Source organism: Temnothorax americanus, unplaced genomic scaffold (genome assembly GCF_048541705.1).
Source record: "Temnothorax americanus isolate GAGA-0224 unplaced genomic scaffold, ASM4854170v1 Scaffold19, whole genome shotgun sequence".
Classification (NCBI taxonomy): Eukaryota; Metazoa; Arthropoda; class Insecta; order Hymenoptera; family Formicidae; genus Temnothorax; species Temnothorax americanus.
Window position 1 is genome coordinate 56,627 of NW_027509329.1, and position 24,266 is coordinate 80,892.

Below are 24,266 nucleotides of genomic sequence, written 5' to 3' on the forward strand. Positions count from 1 at the left end.
CTCTTTATCCTGAAGAAGCAAAGGTGAAACAGTTTTTGTGATCACATCTACAGCTTTTAAGAGGCGACAGATGGGAATTGACCTGATTGATTTATCCTAGAACTGTTAACGCGATTACATCGGAGTAGGTGATTTTTAAAAAGTAGATATCGATGTAACTCGATTATCTGTCACAAAATACAGAGATGTCAGATAACGAGAGAACAATGATACCTTGGGGAGAAACGATGAATTAGAATTATCAATAGTACTGTTAAGAGAGTGAGAGGAAGAGGTCGAGAGATGGGGCGTGCGAGATAAAGATATTGAGAGGGGTGAATGTGAACGTGTGATATAATAAAACGTGTCTTAACGTTTATATCGCTCGTTGATTATATTTGCATTGCGCGCAAAGAGATGATCGCCGATGTTTCATATTTATATATCAAGCTGAAAAATCTCTCTCTCTCTCTCTTTCTCTCTCTCTCTCTCTCTCTCTCTTTCTCTCTTATGGTCAATATGCTCTTTGAGAAGCGCTATCTTTTTGTATATTAATGTTCTGATTTATCATAATTGCAATGATAATTATAAAAAGTTAAAGCGCTTCTTCTGTCATACAAATGGCTTCGAAGAATTAAACGGTCCGAAAACTCATTTCGGGGCTTACTTATCAGCGTAACATTTAAATTGATCCATATTAAAAAATTCAAAACGGTTTCGACGATTAGCTCTTTTCTTATCATCTCCAACAGTTAAAGCTTTCTCCTCTGTGAACACACACACTTTCACTTTTAATATTAGAAATATTTATATAGAAGGAACTAACTTCTGTAGGCCTTTCGTAACGATCCAGAGAGTGAATTAAGGAAGCGCATATAAATAATTAATAAGTAATCGCTAAGTGTTTCTCTATGCTTTCATTTTTTCTTCGCGTATACGCACGCGTCGTATTCTTTTCTGTGCCACAGAAAATAATTTATGTAATCTAATTCCTGCGGGAGACACTGATTAGTCGTTATCGCCCGATCCCGATTAGAGGATTATGTCTAAGATACGTGTCGTAAACAATTACCGGGTAATTATGAAATGATACGTTGTCTCCAGAGATTAATGTTTGTTGTCGGAGACGCATAACGAGCCGCAGGGCCGCATACTATTTTCTTTACTGACAACGATCGCTGCTGAATGTAATTATCAGAGCACAAAGAGGCTAATTGTGACGCACCAAAATAAATCGTGTTGTTTCTTAATAATGCTGTATTTTAGGGAAAACAAAGTTGCGATGTATATTGTGAAATCAAAAGAAGTCTTAAAGATTTGAATCACAATATGGATAGCAAAACCTTTAACGATATTATAATTGATTATAATTAAAATCGATGAAAATTTTTTAATAAATGATTATTAAGTTGAAAAAGATTCTGGCTTCGTCATTTATTCCGATTACTTCCGTGTACAGTCATTCGAGGACCGATTTGCACATTGCGCAACCGAGATCTACGGCTACATTTGCGGATTCCCGAGTAACGCCGTCCCGCAAGGACCAAATCATAGATCTTAGCGCGATTAAGACGCGTCAAGGTAAATTACACTGTTTAGCGCGTACATGCCGCTTGTCGACGGTATTTTTCGACGTTCTAGGTTACGAGGTAAGTTACCGCAGTTAGCAACACTTGATTCCACGGTGCAAGGTTACGGTAGACGGACTCTATCTCCTGTTTGAAGACGCAACCGCATATACGGTGAGACCTTCAAAAAAGCATCGTTAAGAGTCTCGCCACTGTCAGAGGATCGACTTACTCACTGTGAATTGGACGTGTGAAACCAATTGCCTATTTTTATTTTCGTCGCGTATTGCGAAACTATTAATATAGTGTCCAGCAAAAGCGTTTAAATAGAAGTTGCAATTAAATTTTTTGATATAATAATAACGCAATTTTATCTGTGACGTTTTTTTAATGGGTTGCAACAAATAGATAGTTATTTTACGTTGCTCTTACATTGCATAATTATCTTTAAACGTTTCATTCAACATTACATAAGTCGAATATAAATAGTATAACGTAAAAGCTGCATTATTCGTTCGCTGCCCGATTTCTTCACTTCTCTATTAACCGGTGGCCAAGCTTATCTGAGAAGTAACTTCTCTATCTCTTTGCATGTCATAACACTGGAAAGAATGTTAGCTAATTTATTAAGTTATACGTTACGATAGAGCCTTGTGCAAACTGCGTTAGTATACACCAAATCAGAAACCAAGTTTGCGCAACATTTTGTTCCGCGTTTATTAATGAGACCGCTAGTATCATAGGCAAGTATCGCGCAGTTATCATAGGTTAAAATGTTACAAAATCAACAGATCCGAGGATTTTATCTTTGCTCGCGAGCCAAGTTTGTTCACATGCGTGTCGTAAACGTGCGTATTTTAAAGAGTACCTAAAGAAACAAGTCTAGCTTTTATCCAATACTTTCACTTGCATAAGAAATAAGAGAAAAATATGGAAATGTACTTCGGGATAACAGTATTCCTGTATATACAAGCCACCGTGTACGTGGCTTCGGCTCTTCGTTCGTCAGCGTGTGTGCGTTGCTCGCAAGAAAACGGAAAGACGACGAGGACGATGGACGGACGCCCTGCGTGAAAGAAGAAGATACGTGCGAGCGAAGTGGCGGTGGAAGAGCAGGAAGAAAAAGGGAAGGCGGAAAGCGAGAGAGGAGGAAGAAAGGGAAAAGGTCGACGAAGGCAAAGACGGACTCTTTATCGCTGCACACGGGTGCATCGAAATTGTGCGACGCTTTGCCGCGAGAAAATGCCGAGCTTGCAACGGCGCCGTGAAGAGAAGAAGTCGGAGAAGAAAAAAACGCGCGATTGCAAAATGCGAGTGTTTTTCTATCGTATTAGATAAATTAAAGATTGCACTCGCGCTCAATTTGCGTCATGTGTAGCATTCAAGCGTGCAACTATATACTTATCGTAGCGCGATGGATATGCGTTTGACATGCGTGCGACGTGTATGATGCAGCTCGTGAATCTCCACGAGTTTGATTTCGTGCACCGTGATCTTTCAGAATAGGCCTTTACAAAATGGGGAAATTGGATAAATTATAGCATATAAATTTAATTGGAGAAATATAATTGTAGAAATTACAACCTATAAATATTTTATTAGTCGCCGTGACTCTTGACCTTATTGATGATTGAACTTATAAAATTTCCAACTTTAAAAATAACAATAAATAATGAAAAAAAAAATTAATTTTTTTAGATTGTTTTCTTTCGATACGTGCACTGCATTCGCTATTTTGGTAACGCTGTATCAATGACGAAAAGACGGAAATAATACTTATTGTTAGGCAATATCGAGTTATTGATTAAGTAGAATCTTATCGCTTCTATCTAAAGTTAATTGCACTTGCACACAATTAAAGGGGAGCATAATAGTTTAGTTTACAGATATTATTTATCGTCGCGGGAAATACGTATATAGGTGCACTGCGGCGCGTTAATCGCACTTAATTATTTGACTTTGTAAACAGTCGCGGTTGGTAAAAAATCTAATTTATAATCCATAGTAGAGAACAGAATAGACCAGAGCTTTCCGACTAGTTAATTTAATTAGAATGTCTCGCGGCCACACAGGCCGTAAACGCGCAGCTATAACGCGCCTCGTATAATTGCGGGACATAGCGCAATTAATATAACGGATCCTCCTTAAACTCGCCAATAAATCTAACGAAAACCCATTAAGATTCCAATGATCATGGGGGACATAGTTTTATGGAAAACGTGGGAAAATACAGCAAAATGCAGCAAAAACGGAGATTGAATGTCCGATGCGCTACAGGCGGTATTTGCATAAAACGTGAAAAACTTCAACATTGGGTAATATTTAGCATCAATCAATGTATTTTTTACTAAAAAAAAATATGTTGTTTCCTGCATCTTTATTATTTGAAGTTTCAAAGTCTCGTTGACCATAATAAACTTTCCAGTAGAGCATCAAATATTTTCGCGACTGTTTCAAGATTAACTGTAACGAGATGATAAATAATGGCGCGTCGTGTGGAGATCGCGCATAAATCGCGCCTGATGCAACGATATATTTCCCTCGTCGCAAGAGAGACACTGGGAAAATTCGCGATAATATATATATATATCTCCGTGAGCGTAACGAAAATTTGCAAAGTTGTACCAAAGAGAAATTTTGCGGCGACCTTGGCAGATTATTGACAAAGAGAATCTTACAGAAATATATATATATATATATATATATATATATATATATATATATATAACACTAATTGGATTGTACTATAATTGGATTGGACAATATATTTTAAAGCTGTAGACATTATTGTCAAAATATCACCGTTTCCAAAAGATCAAGTTTTCGGTGACTAAAAGTGCACCGCTAGCTCAGTTTGTCCGGAGACCAAACTTGCTCCTTGAGAACAAGGCTGCTGCCATTTAACGCGCGAGGGAGCGATGCACTCGACAAGGACGGCCTCATGTTTTCATAAACTCTATTAATGAAACGCGCGCGAGTGAAATATTACCTCTCCCTCTCGTGCGTCTCTCTCCCTTTCGCGCCGCGGTTCGTCAGCGCGTTATTGAGAGAACAAGGGACACGTTCGTCGAATTCGCGCGCTATTTCCAGCGAACGGTCTCAGAACAATACGTCCGTTTTCTTATACGCCGCGCGCCGTTTGCGTTGGAACGCGCACAAGGTGCGCTACTTAGTGCGCGTTGCGATATATATCCCTGCCGACAATAAATTAACCCGGAGCTCATGCGTCTCGAGAGGAGAAAGAAACTGTAATTTTAATTTTATTTAATTCGTCATACGTATTTCGACACTTTCGTCGGGGTGAAATCGACCCACATTTATCAGACAGCGCGGCAGATAAAATTACAATTTGAAAATGACCCGTAAACATGTTACATTGAAACAAAGGATGGGACGTTAGGGATATAATGATTCGATTTTATAAGGAGACTCCGTTAATGAGAGTTTGCCAATTCGCGGAATGCTTTTGCGCTGACTCGCTCTTTTATTGCGGGCGGACCGCGGAATACGTTGCGAATGTTAGGCGTGTTCGACAGCACAACAGCCGGTTGTTTTGGCGCAGATAAATACGTTCGCCGTACGAGTGCGGCGTACGCGAGCGTACTACCGATTTCTTAATAGCGCCTTAACCTTTGCCTCAGTGTTGCATTTTAATGCAGCTCTAGCTGATACATCGACTCAAGCGACTCGGTAAACAGTCCGCGTTGCTGTTGATCCCAGAACCGGCATATAAGCGCTTTAGTTACGTAAAACGTGACGAGATAGAACGCGCATAAATAATAATAAATCGATAACGTTGTGCAACCAAAAAGACGGATATCAAAATTATTATACTCATGGTATCGCTAAATCTCGATGCGATAAGTAGCTTTGCACAGCTACGCGATAACGCTACGGCACGAAGAACGCTCTCGTAAAGCGACTTAAAGATACATATCTGACGAAAATAAAATTTGACATTTTCCAACCACGCGCATGTTAATTTATTCGATAATTATTCGTGTATAACAGCAAACTGCATGGTCGATTTTAAGTTAACGATACGTCGTAAGAGGAACGCTTTGTCTCACCGCCATGCTGGGGCTTCGCCTTTGCATTCCGCTTAATTATAATAACAATAGCGCTAAGTTGACTAAAATGAGAGTGACAATAAGACTCGTGTCGACTTCATCGGCTCATTTCGCTGGCGGCATAATAACGAGATAATGAAGCTTACCATATTAAACAACACGCGATAAGGCAACAACACGGGCGATAAGGCAACTGATAAGAGTGAATCTTTCAAACGAGTTCGCTGGAACGGTTGCGACCGCAAATAAACGCATCCTGCTGGCAGACTGAAGATGGAAAAGTAAAGTTTCTTAACCGCATATTGTGTTCCATTGATTTAATTAAAATTCCTTCAAGATTGTAAAACGAAAAAATATACGTGTGGATATTAAAAAAAAAAAAAAAAAAAAAACATTTTGCACTCTGCGATATTATCGTTCTTTAAAACATATTATAAGTGATAAAGGTAACAAAAATTTGTCAGTCATATACATAATGATTTTATATACAAGATGAGTGTCCTCGTATATTTATTCTTGAACTTTTTAATCAATTTTCGTAATATTTATCTATGCATGAGTTTACATACAAATTATATCTTCTTAGCAATATTTCTTAATTAAATATAACTGATCTTAATCTTGCAACAGCATATATATATAAACAATTCCTTTTTTACTTAATTAATACATGTCGGTCAATTTCGGGTTAAACGAGCAAGGCCAACGATGTAAATTTTTCTTAATTATACTTCACATTACGTGTTATGAAAATTTTTTACGTAACTCCAAATCCATTGCTGTACAGTTACGGATTAAAACGTGAGCAAAATATACGAGAATACATCCTATATTGTAACATCCTAAAATATCCTTTATAAAGGAAATATACTTCGGATCTGCTCATTATACGAGCGCAGGTGTAATCAGATCGAATGATGGCATGTGCAGGTGTAATCGTTAATGGCGATAAAATGTGACAAATTAAATTTGGAATAAATGTCTGCAGAAATTGTTTCATTGAATCTTGTCATTTTAGGACTATTTTACGTACATCTAGAACTGAGAGTGCAGTCGCTTAATTTATTCGCTAAATACTTACTACGTTTTATTACCTATAAAGTTTTTTTTTTTAATATCTGAGATTTGTGGAGATTATCGAGAAAAGTTCTAATGTACAAGAAATAAACCGCTGGAACAAAATGCAAGAATAATACTTGCGAAGATAAAAATTTCCATTATTTATAGCTGCAAATAATTTTCAATCTTCAATCAAACGTCATATATCATTGTTTAGTTATACACATTAATATTTCATGAAGTTGAGACATGAACTTCGAGTATATTAATGCAACATAATGATCCTTCGATGTTATGTGCGCGATGATAGATTCTTCATCGCGCGTCGTTGCAAGCGTTGCAACGCTATATTTATTACGTCAAATTTGCTCCGGGAAATTGCAACCGACGGACGCTGTCTATTTCGAAAAATAAGTAAAAACCGATCGCGTGATTAATATAAAATAAGCCGGCGTTTATTTATTACGTCCGCGTAGAACGCGAACTCCAAGTGTCGATTGGCAAACGAGTTAGCGTGTCCAAGTACTAATTAATCCTAATTGGCCGAGCAAGAGAAGAAGACAACGCGCGCGCGCGCGCGCGCGCATAAAAGTGTTGTGATGCGTAGCGGATGCAGCCGAGATAAAACGTTGCTTCACTTGAAAAGTTGCATTCAACTCTTAAACGTCAAGGAATGTTTTACTTAACTTCGTGATATGCGCGCGCGTAACACGTACGCACTACAAAAACATAAAAAAAAACTTGAACTTCTCTATTTTGAGTTTGAAAACACTAAACATTCAAATAAAGCATACAATTGACATTTTTTTTTATGATAACGAAAAATGTGGAATATTTCGTATTATAGGAGAGCTTGTGAGCGCAGCGCTCAGGCGCGATCAAAGTGCAATTTCTAGTCGAGCTCGCAAACCGTGACGTGTCCGGTTTCGTCGGCAAAATTTTCAGCGTCGGGAGCATATTTTTACAATCGCGTGTTTACAGAATAAATTTGCATGGAGTTTAATGCCGAGAGAAATTCCGCGCTTAGAGTGCAAGAGACGCTCGCTCGGGGAGTGGCAAGGCGTCTTTGTGCCGGCGATATCATATTCGCGGTTGTTCGCTGTTAATTTACATACAACAAAAGAGAGCAAGGTACCGACGAGAGGCCTTGGTATACCGATGTGAGCCGCGTCGCAAACCATTGTGTTTTGAGCTCCGGCGCGCGGCGTTTTTGTTTGTACTGGAGAACGCATCGCGCGAATAACAGAGCCTCTTTTGTCGTAAACTCGTGAAAATTAAAGATTTTGAGCGCTAGAGTTCGTATCAGCCCGGTTTCTTTTATTTCTTTCGTTCTTCATATTTATTTTGTTCGCTTTATCTGCACAAATAACTTTATCGTAATAAATTATCTCCTCTGAGCGAAACGCAACCCGCTCGTATATTACATTTGATCCGCGTGAATTCACGCGTATGCGATTGAAAGAATGGAGGAAACTTAAGTCGAACCGACAGGATTCATTATACGTTCCGATTTTTGTTCGTTTCGAGTAATGCGAGCATTCACTTTTTTTTTTTTTTTAATCGCGTTCGCAGATATTTGATATAGCGCCGCGCCGCGTCGCAACACAATTTTTCCACTGATCGATAACGCACGAGCGTTCATGGACGCGCACACCGTGATCCACGCTATGTTATCACGATAAACTTTTACGCTATAGTTTCGTAATCGTTCCGCAGGCCGGATTATGGATGAATGACTTAATTTTATGTAACCACGCCGAAACACAAGGAGCGTTTGTAATATGAATGAAGACTAAACGGCAAACGTATATAATGTCAAAAGAGGCTCTTTTAAGAGGGAAACGAATCTCCTTGAGGATACGTCGTTACAGCGTACCAAGTCAATATGCCTGCAAAATTACAAAGATTGACTTTACCAGGGTACGTGTTATATTGATTCTGACATAAACAATCTATGAGATATTCGCACAAAAACCACGTGGGAAGAAAAATCCGATGCAAAGATTGAAAAACATGACGATAAAAAGGAAAACCATTACACTCAAAGACGATTCTTGTGGATACTGCCGTGAAGTAATAAAATAACATGATGATTATAAATTCTCGCGTACCTAATTCTACTAATAATGTGAACATAGTAAAAAGGAACGTAAATTGCACAATTGGAGGAACCTTATCGTGCAGTTTATAGTGCATATATTTAGTTACGTACGTACAACGTGTAACATATAGCCTCATAGCAATAAAATTTCCTATTATGCAAAACGGCATATATCATTACGAGAAAATAAACTAAATAACTATTGTAAGATTGCATTAACTCCGGTTTAACCACGTGTAATAATATTGTCTATTGACTTATAATAATGGCTTCGAATTGTCATATTTTATTAGCACACCATGAACAGGTCCAGTATATATTGATGTCTTTATTTGATTAGATGCAAATAGCGGATTAAGTGTGAGGCGCTGTAAAACAAATGTTGTACGGGCGCACGCACCAGCTATATAGACTTAATTATACTTTTAAATCCGTGTATTAAACAGCGTATATTTACTAAAGCCAGTCACATGATTATTACATGACATTTCGTCACAGATGAGGCTTGGGATAGCATTAGCATAATACGTTTATTGCGAGTGACCTTGTACCACGTGTCTGTTGCTTCGTGTAGGAATAAATACGAAGGCTATTTTAATTTTTTTTTATATCCGCGTTTGATACGCAAAGCACAATTATTTTTCGAACTCGATTGTCGACATATATTTTTGCATTTCTGTTTGTGATTTATTATGTGCGAAGAAAGAAGGACTTTGTGCAATTAATTAATAAAAAAAAATCAGGAGAAAAATTGGATGAAGCAAATCAGACTTACACGAAAGTTAAATTATTTTTTAAATAAAGTATTATTTTCTTCTCCATCATATATATATATATATATGTATTATATTTTAATTTAATAATTTAGTAAATGTTAGAATAATTTTCATGTGTAATATTAAATTGTATCTTTATAAATGCCGAAAGAAATTTCCAAGTCATTAATTTTCATTTATTTGCTTCTTCATTTTATATTGAAATTGAAAAAAACTTCGTAAAATTCTATCAGCAATGTTTCACACGAAACTGCGAATGTTTAAATTTCATATTTATGGAACATCACGAGGAAATTATTTCCAGCAATGTACATAAAGCAGAATCCTCCGACTTGACATATTTTAAAGAAATGTTACGACTCGAATTACGACCTCTCGATTATTTTACTGGATGCAGGTAAAAGGGCAAAAATAAATAAAGATATAGTCGCGTATAAAACGCTGCGGATGCATTTCCATATCGCAGCGTCAGGAGAAGCGGCATCCCGGCGAAGCGGGCGTCAAGTAAGACGCGCATATATATTATAGTTGTTTTGCAGTAAAAAATGGCAATGTTACGACAGGACTTGGATTTTTTATGAACGTTTTGATGTCTCAGTGAATGCGCGCCGCGAATAAACGATACGCCAGAAAATCTTAAAAGCGATAGTAAAATATTCTTCAGAATCGAGCTGCGTTCGCGTGCATCGCGTAGGTAAGCCGTGCGAGACCGAGACGATACGCATCTGCATCTCGAGACAAATATCGTGTGCCCAACACGATATTTTGCAGATTGCGCTGGCCATGATTTATATCTACGCCTATTTTTTTATGCCATAATTTATTTAATTCATCATAACTAATTAATTCACTATAATTAACCTAATTTGTTCAAATCATTATAATTTACTTGAATTAAATTTTCATTCAAAATCGTAAAGTTTTTTTGGTTGTCACATACATATCTGTCTCTCCCGAAAAGAAAATTGATTTTGGTGGACGTTCTACAAGACTAGTATAATATCAGAGTTTCTTTTATGAATAAACGTTAATTCCTAAAATCTGTTAGACAATTATTATTTGTCATGCAACAACGTACGGGTGCCAAGTGCGTTGCACGGAGTTGCATGGAGCAAATGAAAATGTCCGGTATCTGCGTTATGTCAGACCGCACGCGACGAACCTAATTTTAATCACGTCGACGACTCTAATTGCTCCGCTTCGATTGCGGGGAAAAAGAAGCGCGGCTAATGCACTTTCGATCGCCCGCGAGTGTTCTTCCATCGGATAGCTCGCGATATGCGACGCGCCCAACGTTAGCTTAGCAATAACATCGGTATCGATAAACGAGGCGGCTCCGCTTCCAGATAAAAATGGAATACGCACACCAGATATCTCGCTCCGCCGGAAAATCGCTTTCCTTTCTCGGGCATCGTATATCGCTATCATGGTACACAAATACATGACCTATCAGGAGTCTATTTTGTTTGAAAGATTGCGTTTTGTCGTATATGCGTATAACTGGTATATGACATATTGTTCGCTTTCCAAGAAACATTTTTATCAGAATTCGGATTTCCTCTCGGTATCACTCAGCTTTTGTTTCGATAATTGAGAGAGCAACATTTCTTATATTATACTTAAGTAACAGAAGAAGCGCCAAAGTAAACGATTTGCAAAATATATTGTCCGATTTTTAACTTTTTTAATAAATTAAATATTGTACCAACAATTCAAAATATCGTAAAATTATGATGTGCGTAAAGTATGTTATATAAAGTTAACATAAATGTGGAAAATATTAAAGAAAAATAATGTAATTAACAAATTATAATTAAAATGAGTAATGCTGTATAATTACTTTGATTTATATTATTAAGTGACTCAGAAATAACGCGGGCGTTTCGTGTAAAAATGAAAAAAAGAAAACAAAAGTTATTTTAACCGCGTTCTAAGAACATTTTTTTATTGAAGATATTTATTTTGAAGAGGTACCTTTATTTTAGTAGCAACATTTATTCTTTTATTGTATACTTAACAGAGAAGTCGCATTATTTATGAAATGCATAATAATTAAACTTTAGTGTAATCGCGTTCATTTTCAAGAGAGATATGGCTATATTATTTAGTACTTGAAAGTACACGAAAAATTTATTATTTCATATCTGTCGCTTTAATAACGGCGTATTCTCTCTCATTTGCTTTATCCTAATTATATTGATTGTATGTCTTGAGAACGTTTTTTCTAATTATTGACTGTATTATGTTAAACGACTATAGAAGTAATGGTAATTTACTGATGACTGGTCGGGGGCATTTACTTTGATCGTGCTTTAAAAATAAAATTAGAGGGAACTACGCGCCACGCGAGCATTATTTTCTTCGTCTTCGGTTATGCGCGGTAATTGTGTATATCTGATGTTTCCGGTGGATTTTCCCTTCGATGTTTGCATGACACTTGTACCCGGCATTTATGTACACCGCGTCAAGCGCCTGCTTCTAGAAGGATTGTTCAGCAGCGATTAGCAATAAAACGTACGTTTTCAAAAGCGAAAATTAACGTGACACGTGCGCTAATCGTCATAGATCCTGCCTCGACCGCGCAATTTTCTCGTTTGCAGTTTGAAATTCCAGAATGCATTTATTTTCTCCATTGTATATCGTGTTCACTTAGCTTATGTCGCTTAAAATTTTACAAATGTAATATAACAGTTCAACCATTAAATAAATTACAAGCTACAACATGTACATAGAATATCTATTTCATCTAACAAGGAAATAAATACTAAAACCTGAATAGATAAGACACACGTGTATTATTCAATGTAAATGAATTCTCTCGTGTGACAATAATAAATAAGAAAAAGGCATTTCTCGTTAGCGACGGGGAATGTAATTGCAATTTCTCGCAAAAGGCTTTCTCTCCTCGCCATCCGGAAAAGTCGCGTGCACGTTTGGTTTACAGATGTAACGCAACATTATGCCAGAGAATCGAGAGTCTGAATAGATCCTCAAGGAATTTATTTAGGTAGACCGGTACGACCCCACGTCCCGTAGAGAGAGAGACATAAACTGCAGCTTATACAAATCTGTAGATAATCCAAAATGTACCCAGATGTACAAAAAAAAGTGTTCTTACCTGGCTGTCTTTACGTCACGGGTATAGTGAGATTTCCGTCCGGGGGCCACTATTCGAAAATCGAGTATACGACCAAGAAGGACCGAGGCGCCTTTTCGTCGAGGAGCAAGAAGAGAAGAAAGAGAGAGAGAGAGAGTTTGCTGATAAGTGGCGCGCAGCTTTCGAAAGCGAAAGTCTTTGCCGTGCGCTTTCTCGCGCACGTTTACGCGACAAAAAAACATTGATGGGCAACCGGATGCCCCGTAGCCCTGGCCACGAAAATCCGCCGGGCTCTTCTCTCCCTCGTTCTCTCGGCCTGCCGACCTTGACGAGTTTCGCGGCTCCCTGATTCTATTTTCAAATCGCCGTGCCCCGCGGAGCGGCGCGTCCAGCGAGGAAGAAACGCGTTCGCCATTTTCGCGTCCTTTTTGCTCTTGCGAATTCTTTCTTCGGAAAGTTAAGCGGGAATCCGCCGGTTAAGATATTCTTGATACATTATTAATATCTGAATTCTTATATTTTATAAATGATAATCTTGTCCTTGAAAAGATGTTTCGCTGCATTTTGATATCGGGCAAGTAATCTTCATTCTTTGCTTTTGTATGTTATATACGGAAAGAACGGTTTTGCTCAAGTGTCTAAAAATTTAGCTATAGATACAGATCTAAAAGCAATTTTGTTGTACCATCAAAATAATTATGTAGAACACTCCAAAATGTCAAAATTTTTTACAGCATATTATCATCATGCTTCATCAGCGACTTATAATTATTTTGATGGTGCAACAAAATTATTTTCAGATCTATATCTAGCTACATTTTTTTAAATACTCAAACAGAGAAACGAACATTGTTTATTTTGAACGTGAAAAGGATGATGGAAGAACTACTTCGATCGTTTTTATTTATTTAATAAGATATGTTATCTATATATATATATATATATATATATATATATCTCATTTCTCGATCCATTTCTACTGCTATTATATATGCATATTTGAATTCAAAGAATTATATATTGGTAGCGTAATTTTCAGCATCCATCATGTTTTTACGAAGTTTTTTTTACAGATAAAAATTTCGCTTATTGCGGACATTACGTTTTGTGCGGAAACGCGAGCGATTCATCTCGATGGAGCGGCGTGCACGTTAATTGTATACGGAGAATGAGAATTGGATGTCAAGGACCGCTCTCGATTCAACGCGTTTTGCACGCTAAACGCTATTGTCACTGACATTTACGAGCTCGCCGGCGCGCCGACGTTTTTTTAGGCCTCTGCGTTTACACACTCCAGCACACGATGGCGGGAATCGAGACGATTAAAGTTCGAGTTGGTGGAGTTTAATTGGACGATCGGAGTAAGTAGAAGCGCACCAGTAACGAGGAGGTAATTAAGCAATTATCGTAGTGCAGTATACTCTGCTTCTTCTGCCTCGGACAGCCGGCTACGCCGACGTGGACGACTTATTGCGCCAATTTCAGAACCGCTGGGAAAGTTATGAGAAGTATGGTAATTGCCATTATCGTGATGGATTACGAACAAATTATGTATTTTCTTAATAATGTATTTTTCTTCCTAATATTTGATGTTTTATTTGTCGTGCGTTCAATAACTCATTATATACGACAAATTAAATGTTTTTTTTTCCTCGTGAAAGAATCCAGTTGTGCAACATACATCGTCGAAAAGTATCGCGAATTAAGATGTAAAAACACAAGTGTGTGTGGCCACCATGTAGCGTGCGATACGAGCGTGAAAGTTTGAAAAGATCGACAAGAACTGAGAAGGCTAATAATGCCGATGGAAAATGACGGGGCTGAAATATCGAGAGGCGGTGTACCTCGTATAGCTGCGTCTGAAAAGGAAACCACGCGAAGGCAAAACCTCCAGGCTCGCCCGAGCGGTAGGTTCGCCAAGTAGTACTTGGCAAGTACCTCCCCGACGTGTGCGCCGCGGGACGAGAGTTATATTGTGCACACCACGGACGAGAAAAAGTCGCGACATGCGTGGGCAAACACAACGTCACGCACGCCGCCTGCACAGTGCACCACCGCCGTGCTTACGTGCATGCATGCGTGCGGGATTACCTACGCGACGATGGGAAATTTCGCCGGGCGATACGGGAGCACGTAAGATCGTATTTCGCGACAGGTAAGTATACGGGAGAACGGTTCGCTCCAGCTTCGCGTTTAGCCGCAAACTCGCAAAAACGGTTACGCACTTTACGGTAGCGGGCGCCTTGTTGGTGTAAACTATACCTATTCATTGAAAAATCTGTGTGGTCTGTAATCGTGTGGCGAATCGCGTTTGGAGCTCTCGCGAACCGAATCCGTGACATTAAAAAACAAAAGCTCCATCAGAGATTTAATAATCAATTAAACATTTCACAAAGCGTTCCTTACCATGTACGCGCGCATACTCTTGATAAAGTACAAACCGCTTCGTTCACCTTTTGGGAGGGTAGACATTCGCCCTTGAACGCTAGATAAAATATATCGCTCGTGAAGCATCTGCCAAGATAAAATTTTATTTACCGTGCGTATTTACGTTGGAGATAAAATGAAGTATCCCGGCGCCCTCGCGGAGGCCTGGTGCGTGCCGATGTTTCTTACCTGATCGGAATAGGAACATTACGACGTTCGGGAACAGTACGCGAGCGTGTGCGAATTTGTACGCTCCCAGGAAGACTATAATTACGCTTCCTACCGCGTATAATGCGAATCGCGTGTAAATGAAGAATCAGGAATGAGTCACTTAGTTTGCAGAAGTTGAAGCGACTTTGTTAGTAGGTTTTGCTCTTGCAACTCGTTGTCTCTTGTTACGTATGACCATGCATTGTATTAATAATACAAGTAACTCAAGTACTTAAATAGAATATTGATAGCCAATTATTGATGTGTGAATACTTCGAACGATAATTTTTTATTTCGATAAAAAGAAAATATAAATGGAAATTACGTATAAAAAAATTTGTATATATATATATATTTTTTTTTTTTTAAATATATTAAATAATTTACTCTGATAAATTGATTTTCAATTCTGAAAATATTATTTCACATATTTAAGAACAATTACTTTAAATTTCTCCAATTTACTTATTCACAAATTAATAAATAGTAATTATAATTTCATTAATAATGTGTAACATCATTAATGTCACAAAAAAATAATGAAAAAATTATTCTTCCAATTATTTGTGTAACTATCGAATATCGGAATATATATATCCAATTTTTTTGTGATATTATTATTGCGAAATAATTCATCCTAAAACGGATTTCTCATTTCTGTATAGCAAAACGCGTGAGGCCGAACGAGAATATTTCTCAGGCGAGAAACACACATGTGGGCGGGTACGATAGTTGGAAAAATAGATCCGCGTACGCACTCGTAAAAAGCTAAAAATACAATGAGACTGCGAGCTAAGCAACATCGATCCACGCGCGAAACTTCAGCCTCGCCCGTATGTTCTCGATTGAAGTGTAATTTCTTCCGCGTCCATATATGGACGTGTGCACAAAGTGGTTTAATCTCTTACAGAAGGCCGGCCATTGAATTGATTTTTGAAACACGCATAATCGCGCTTTGTAAAATTAATGGGTGCACGACTCTGATCCGCTCGAACGCGTCAAAATATAGCGGTCGATCGGAGAAAGCCGCTATTATAATTATAAATACCTCGATTTTCCTCGACACGCGCACCTCACGTTGATGATCCTATTCTCGAAGTGCAATTACAGGATCTATTTATATGTTCCACATTCGCTTGTTAGCCCGCGTGGGTAAATATATGGTTATTGAGAGAGATCGGTCATCATGAATATCAATGGGCGACATTTTCGTTTTAAGTATTGTGTTGTATTAATTGCGCAATGAATACCGCGTAGCAATCTGCACACTTCAATTAGTTTGAAATGCTCGGTAATTGGCACTGTAAATCGGCTTTGTGCGGCTACACACTTGGTACCGGAAGACTATCTATGCGTTCATTGTTACCTCGTGATTTATAGCCAACAAGCATTCGCTATCGATATTTATTGCATCGCGCTACAATAATGCGCCGCGATAAATTTATGTACGATACAAGTTTCATATTTTTTACTATATACTTTCTGTGCTATTCGAAAGTTTACTTTAATTTACGTACGTCTCACGCACATGAACTTGGTTAAACTTGATTTAAAAACTTTAATTAACATTTTCCGCATTTACTCTCTTTCCGATAACTTTCCCCTGAATTTATAAAATTTCAGAAAATATTTAGCAAGGCTGTATCGACAATAATATTGTAATAAAAAAAAACCTGGTTTTAACTGATCGCAGATGCCGATAGATAGGCGGTGCAGGTGTGTTTTCGCGTAATTAAATAAAAGATAAGATACACACAGAGATAAGATCGCGCGAATTCGTCTGCATAGAGCTTCCATCCGAGGCCTGGCATCTCTCGCCTAAGAAAATATCCGAAAATGCAAAAAATGTCAGGCTGCGAGCCGCTAGGCCAGCACGTTGATCGCGAGTGCTATAAATCGGCTGTGCACGCCGGGGTCAACCGGACCCCGGAAGACCGGAGTGCCTCGTCGAGTGGGGATTAAGGCGAGGCCGCGAGTTGTGTGTAAGCGCGAACGTAGGAAACATATAATAAAAGAGTCAGTGACGGCGTTTCGCCGTCAGGGATACCAGCCGGGGACGTTCCTCGATTGTTGGTCTCCAAAAGGTGCCAGTCGCGCGTTCACGGAGGTTGCGTTCTTCGCGCCAGGTTCGCCAGTCGTCGTTGTGATGACCTTGAGGCCGGTTTCCCTGTTCCGCATTCTAAAAATATTTAGCAACGTGGATAACTCATCCGGGATAAGCCGGACGCTGCCGCGTGTTTCGGATCGCAAATTGGAGAAATAATTATACATTTCAATTTCAGTTTCTGTAATTATATACGCGTTTGTAAGGTAATCTCGTCGGCATGGGGATCGAGACTGAAAGCCGAGCTATTTTAAAACGATTATTTTAAACTCTATGGCGCTAACCAAATTTAGCCCGTTTGACACGCATGTAATAAGTTCAAATACAATTTTGTGTACTGTAAATTTTATATTTTAATCCAAAATCTTTGTCTCGATATCTAAACCACAAACGCAAAAGTTAGAAATATTTATATTAATTTCTTCTAAATTTATATATATTAACACATTCTTTTTATTTTCTACAATAAAAATCTTTATACCAGTATAGTACTAGTCGTACTGCGTTAATAGATGAATCATAAAGAGAGAAAAAAAAAGAAAGAGAGAGAGAGAGAGAACGCACACTATCAATAATCTATAATCTATATATTATCGGAATTTGATAGCACTAAACTGCAAAGTGATTGAGGAAAAACTTAAAAAAAATATATCAACGATCTAATAATACATCATAATAAAAATGGTATACATGTATATGATTCAGTATATTATCTCCCATATTACGTAATTATAAGTTTTCTTTACGCGAGAATTATTTATACGATTCTAATAATTACTTTCGTAATGACCTGAGGTAACCGAAGGCTCAGGTCAACGACGGCGACGGATTGAACTTGCAAATTTCTCGCCGCCAGCAGCACACGCTCGCGCGAGAGAAAGAGGCGACTTTTAACTCTCATTGTGTTTGGACGATCGCCAAGAATCTCGAGAATCTTCCACGGACCGTGTAAACGTCGCGGACGCGTTTCATACGTCACGGGACGGGCTCGTTGTTTTTCTACGTCACTAGCTTTACAAGATCATTAGATTGCCTCGCCAACTTGCATATTAAAACTAACTCGGAATCGCTCGGAATGCACATACTTTCACGATTTATATATTCCACCGTCGTATATTTTTATTCGCGCGAGACGAGTACCGTTTTACATTTCTCGAGCGTCTGTGGGTAGCAGTTAAAGCATGGACCTCAACGATTGCGAATCTGTCGAAACTGCCGCGCGGAAACTCGCGCTTTTTTTTATTTGAACGGCTGAAACAAAGTCGAACGGATCGGGATTGCGACGGCGAACGCTTTCTCGATCAAGGGGAAATGATCGGCGTACCCCGGTACGACGTGGCCGCAAGAGACGGCCGTGTCTCGGACACGGTGCACCTGCGACGCATCGTATAGCAGGCGTGCGTGTCGCAGCTTCTCGCTCCGAAATTTCGAAACTGCGCTCGCCGACCTCGGGCTGGTGTCGTCTCGTGGCATGTCGCCGCGCCGCCTTACCCACGTGCATTATTATCGAATTACCAGGTGTCTCGCAACGCGGTTTCGTAATCGGGCCGTTTCGTCGCGCTGAATATTAAAACCGGTGTTACGCGAGAGCGACGCCGCGAACCGTTTTCGTGTCCTGGTCTGCGAACACGCGACGCAGGAGTCCTCCTACGCGCACGTGCGCACACCATGTCTATTTCTGTAATTATAGTGCGTACGCAAGACTGCGTAAAACTTCATAATATTTTCACATATCAAGTTCTTTCGCCATTGCGAGGAAAGGCTATGGTCTCGGACTTTTGAAAATTGCCGAGGGAATAATAAATATTAAAATAATGCAAGAAGAAATAATTGTAAAACGGAGTGCTTCTTTATCTTTTTGTTTTATTGTGACAGCTATGAGTAGAATATCATTATGTTCCAAAGAAACAAAGCTGAGCAAACTCTAGATAGTTTGCAGTTCTTGCAAAGTAACTACATTGTTTTATTTCATATTATTTTTCGAGCAAAACCCGGGCGTATCCTACTTATTTTATGATAAATCAAATATGCGGGTGCCCGAGTATAATTGCGCGCGTGCTTTGTATTTTCTCCTGCAAAAGTTGTTAATTAAGAAAGTAGACAATAGAATGCTCGATACCTGTTCTTACCGAAAGAAATGTCAAATGGGACTTGAAATAAATAATAAGCAGTCATAGAGAAATAGGAAAACGCGACGCGCAAACATATAAACGTCACAACATCCTGCAGCCGATCTTTGAAACATTTCTCTATATACGATCAGCATTATATATTTGAGTTATTTTCCCGTTGACAATCGGATCGCCAACACACGGCTTGTCGGCGCGATCCACGTACACGTTATTCGATCGCACACGTGCGTACGTACGTGATTTCTAATCTAATCGCGCGGCGAGAAATACGTCGATATGAATTATAAATACTCGCACACAAACGTGGGTGACCCGTGTAAAATACATACACAAGCCATGAACTCGCGTGTACGTGAGGGTCCCTAACTGTCTCGGAAAAGGGAAGAAAAAAAAACTTTCTACTTTGTCTAGGATAGGTGACGAACTTTCACGTCTGTCTCTTTATGGGATCGTCCTAGAATCGAAACCTTTATTTCGTTCGTGAGTTGTTTGTGCGGTCGACAGTCTCTTAATACCGAAATCGAGAATGTTCCGATCCGTTCGGAATGTTCTTCACTCCTTTCTCAATGTCTCAATCGAGCAATCGGCCAGAATAATGATTACAAGTCATGAATAAAAGTATACATAAAAATAAGATTGTGCATATTGTGCCATCTCGTACAAATATTTTAATACATTTAACATTTTCCATAAAATGTAATTACCTTTTTCTGTGAGATATTCTTGTCTCTTTCTCTTTAATCTGACGCGTAAAAAGTGTCTAAAATAATTGCGATATTTTGATATTTATAAAGTGTTTTATTTATTTTTCAATTATATTACTGTGACTCCACGTGCTATAATTTTATCGTGAATATATTTGCAAGCGTAATAATTTAATTTGCATTTCGCCGTTAATTACTACACGAGTATGCTCGAAAAAAAAAGTAATGAGACGTTTAATGCAAGAAAATGCATATAAATGACTTTTATCAATTTTTCGAGAACGAGAATTATGAAGCACGAACGTTAATCTCGAAACTTTATTTCGTCCGCCGATCTCGATACACGATTTCACTCAAATCGGACACGTAGCTCTATTTTACAAGTAGTCGTAGGCGTATGTAAAGTAGTGGATATATGAGCCAAGGAGGAAATGCTATTAGATGGCAACAGCGCCAACCTTGCGTTGCACCAATTTGTATTTCTGCTCTTTTTCCGTTACTAATTAACATAATCGCTGCAACGTTAATAGCACGTTAATATCGCACGTTTTTACATAATTAAGAATATGATTTCTATTTCTTTTAACGTAGACAAATTTACATTTATCTCTCTGCCATTTATGCATGTATTTTGATATTACTTTAATTATTTAATATCTTATTATATATTATTTTTAATTATTTTCTTTAAACAAATAGCATATCTTTTTTGCGAAAGCGTAATAACTTAATTATAACAAAACTTTCTATTTACTATTATTTTTAATTTTGACGTAAAGCAAAACTTTTTTACTTAAATAATTAACAAAGATCATACAAAACTAATTTTTTTTCCACTGTAGGTATTACGTTTTACTGAAAATCTTATTGACTGTTATAAATACTGTACATCTTAACATCTAACGCGTGAGAAAAACTTCTAACTTTGGCCTTCATGTAGAATAAATAGCAAATCTGTTTTTTTAATTTTTTTGGCGCACACACACACACACACACGAATAGATATTGTTTTAATTCACAAAACAGTAATAATTCGAAGGCTGTTCAATTTGCAAAGTGGTTTGCATCGTACGACTAACTTAATATATTCAGCGTGTTACAAAACAGCGTTACGATATCCCTTGCCAGGCTGATAACATAATCTTTATACAACTCAGCTCAGGAAACTCTCGTAGGCAAGTAGAGAGAAGTAGATGCGTTAGCAACCATCGTATCTTTTCAGTATGAATATGAATGTTCGTTAAAATACGTTCTATCCATGCAAATACTTGTTATGGTTAAAAGATCCTTTGCCAATCTTCGTATTCACTATCTTATTTCTTATTCTTACATGAGAATTGTACAAAATAAAGTTTAAGCGATATCTTTCGTTGCGATAAAAACAATCTGTTTAATTTATCTTATTATTATCTCATGTATATAGATAAATATAAATATAAATATATATAATATGTAAAAGTATTAGGATTTCAAGTGTCGGACACAAAAAAGATTGCAAACGTATAAATTTATTTATCTAAATTATCAGTCGCGTTGTTATCAGCGATAACGATAGATATATCGCTCGCAGCCACACGGAACTAATCGTGAGAACATCGTTAAAAAAGATTAAATTGATGCATGGATAAACAAATTGTTATTCCGACAATAATCAATTTGATAAAGTAGCTTGATTATAAGAACTCTGGGTTCGGCATCATTCTCGCGCAAAGCGAAACGCAATAATAATGACGCGTGGAAAACAACCGTGTATATGTGCCGTTTCGCTCGCGGCGATTGGCGCCGAAGAGATTATCGTCGCCGTTATGTCACACGCGACCTGACAGGCCGACTCCCGTTTACGAGAAACACATATTTCGTCAATGTTTTTTACTTTTTATTATTCCACCGACAGCTGCGAACTACGACGAACGGAACGTGCATTCGAAATCGTCGTTTCGGAGCAGGAAGCATAACGATTCTAGCTTTGTACACACGATTATCTCGTATTACGATCTATAAGTTACGGTGATCAGGCATTCAGTGGCAATTCAACATGTAATTAATTGCGAGTGATCGTTCGTGCATAAAACAAGGCTTTCGATCGCTTGAGAAAAACTATAGAGATTTCATTGAAGATATAAATACAATTATAACTTTCTTCGTGGCCAAAGTTTAATGAGTAATTTTACAGAATTTCACACATGTTTCGTTTTCCTTTTTTAAAATTCTATCTGTGTGAAAGAATAATAACAGATATTTTACATCTCTTCTTCATACATTCTTACATAATTTGCCGCTGTTTAGAACTAATCTTTGCTAACGTATATATGATCGTTAATAATATTTTAATTTATTTAAATTTTTATCACATAAAAAAAATATTATTACATACGTCTATATTATATTTCAACAACATGTACCATTTTTTCTCCTCAAATATCCGAGTAAATTTATAACATGAATCTTTCAGAGATTGTTATTTTAAATAAAATAAATATGATTTTAAATGAATGAAATACTTGTTTTAATAAGTTAAATAATAAACTTAATTAAATAATTGGCGCACAGTGTAAATGTTAAAATTTGTTATTGGTAATATAGCATCAAGTTTGAAGCCCTTAAAAATAATAATATTATAAAAACGCAACTTTCAATATTGTACGGAAGCTCTAGAAATTCAAACAAACGTTTCTGCGGAATTAGAAAAGAATTCTAGAAAGGAAATTTAGAAAGTTGACGTCGCTGAGTTCAATATATTGTCGTCTGATTTATAATGTCTAATAACAAGTTCTATCACTAAATTATAATTATTGCTAACGAGAAGCGTACGGTTTGTTTGTGTTTCCGAGCTGGGTTTCCAGGGCATTTCACTTTCCTTGCACACCATACCGCATGATCTAGAAATCGCGCGTAAATGTGTGCAAGTAGACAGTCGGTCGTGCGGACTGTCTACTTTAGCATAACGGGGTAGGACTCCGCATTGCCTCCGATGATTGTCCGCCAATCAAGTCCCATATAATCACATGACGTGTGCGACCGGCAATCGCGTTAGCTTGGCTTTTGCCTTCGATGCTCTACGCGCGCGCACTGCCGATCGCGGTATTTGAATGTGCACAAAAAAGCACCGTTTATAACATTTTTGCTTCAGACTTGATCGGTCATCCTGACATACGAGTCTCGAAACTCTTCGCGAAAAAGTAATTCTAGCAGGAAACGAAATATCACGAATATTTAAATCTTGCAAGGTCTGTAAATATCTTATTTCTGCAATCTTTTTATGGCAGTTTTTTTAAAGATATTTTAATAGTAAATGTGTTGATCACGCACGAAGACGCTTATATAATTTATGTAATACATTCTATAATACATAAAAATATATTGTATAATTTTTTAATTTAATATACATATAACCGCAGCATGTAAAATATCGCCTTTTAAAAATTAATTAATAATATAAATTTAATTACTAGTGCTAATTCAGTATTTTGCTAAGGATTTCATAAGTATTGAATATAATTCTATGATATGATGTATCATAATTAATAAAATATTAAAATCTTATAAAAACTATTAAATTTTAAAAAATGTATTATAAAATCTTAAACAAAATATCAAATTTTTTTTCTAATCGTAATATTTTTATAATTTATACATCCTTTGTTTATATGAAATATTAAAAAACTGAATTAATCATGGTTTGAGTTTAATTGCACATTTTTAAACATACGTCTGAAATTACGAATAAATTAAAGCGTATAGCGAAATGAAATTATATTTATTATTAAAAATTTAATTAGCTGTCCAATGTAACATTGTAGCGACATCTGAGGTACTGAAAGCCCAGCAATGTGTCTACTTCGTGCAGACATTGCCATCAAGTTTCCAACAGTTGGTCTTTAGGTATTTACCGTTTTATCCGGTAAAGGTAACACTTAAAGTAAGTCATACTTAGACTTGTGTTAATTATTTCCACAATATTTTTAAATAGAATCAACTAAAACTATGTGCAAAAAATTAATATATTTTTAATTTTTTTAAATTTTGTAAATGAGTTTTC